This window comes from Bison bison, unplaced genomic scaffold (genome assembly GCF_000754665.1).
Source record: "Bison bison bison isolate TAMUID 2011002044 unplaced genomic scaffold, Bison_UMD1.0 scf7180017853460, whole genome shotgun sequence".
Lineage (NCBI taxonomy): Eukaryota > Metazoa > Chordata > Mammalia > Artiodactyla > Bovidae > Bison > Bison bison.
Genome location: NW_011484033.1, coordinates 25,221 through 26,376, shown reverse-complemented (window position 1 = coordinate 26,376; position 1,156 = coordinate 25,221). Strand labels below are relative to the sequence as shown.

Genomic DNA, 1,156 nt, shown 5'->3' with positions numbered 1-1,156 from the left:
CCACGAGTTCTGCAACACAAACGCCGGCATATTGCTCTGAAGAAACAGCGTACTAAGAAAAATAAAGAAGAGGCTGCAGAATATGCTAAACTTTTGGCCAAGAGAATGAAGGTAAATCTCAGTGGGAAATAGGAGTTATGGGATTTGCATTTTTTAATCCAGATAAGCTTTAACTGCACTTTGTGTTTTGTTTTGTTTTGTTCAGGAGGCCAAAGAAAAACGGCAGGAACAGATTGCCAAGAGACGGAGGCTGTCCTCTCTGAGAGCTTCTACTTCTGAGTCCAGTCAAAAATGAGATGTTCTAAGAGTAACAAATAAATAAGATCAGACATCAAAAAAAAAAAGTGAAATCCTCTTTTTTCACGGAGTAAAGTCAATTTTTATCTCATATTATAAAAGTGTAATAGCCAAAGTCATAATATCGTGAGAGAATATGTTAAGACTTTACTATATTCTAGGAATCATGCTAAGAATTTTATACATATTTTATACATTGTATTTAATCCTTAAAACAACTACATATAAGGGGAGAGTTTCAATATCCCCATTTTACAAATCAGGAAACGAGGCTCATAGAAGTTAAACAGCGTACCTGAGGCCTCACAACCAGTAAGTTGTGGCCTGTTTTCACCATGTGCCCTAAGTGGGATGGGGGTGGGGGCCAACCACTGAAGCCCAGATACACATAATGGAGACTACCTCACTGAGCGTGAGCAGTTAGGGGCGCGTTCACGCCACAGGGAGGATGGGCATGGGCTGTGAGAGAACTGGGGGATGGGATCATGAGAACTAGGAAATGGTCAGAATCGTATTAACTCATGGCCCTCTAGCCAGTGTTCATGTTTTACCGATTTCTAGAGTCATTGTGCCTTTTGTGTGGTTGCTTCTCACTGGAATATCCCCTCCCCCCTTTCCCTTCAGTGTCCCTTCGCCCAGGGCCCTGCTCCAATGCAGCCTCCTGCATGAAGCCTTCCTGATTCTCTTTTCCCACTCCAGCAGATAATGGGCTTTCTCCTGGTGCTGTAGGGTGGGCAGTAGGGGGAAAACATCAGAGCTGGAGTGCACAGGAGTGTTGGGGGCTCTGGGATCTGTTAACACTGGACTGGACTAGGTGAGAAAGTTCCAGGGCTTTTTTTTTTTTTTTTTTTTTTTTTTT

At 42.9% G+C, this 1,156-nt stretch overlaps 1 long non-coding RNA gene across 1 annotated transcript; it reads left to right on the top strand.

The window, feature by feature from the left end:
* The first annotated feature begins 12 nt into the window (after positions 1–12).
* Positions 13–344, top strand: LOC104999214. Its single transcript, XR_826566.1, has 2 exons — positions 13–111; positions 206–344. It is a non-coding gene; the product is annotated as an uncharacterized LOC104999214 (long non-coding RNA).
* The last annotated feature ends 812 nt before the right edge of the window (positions 345–1,156 follow it).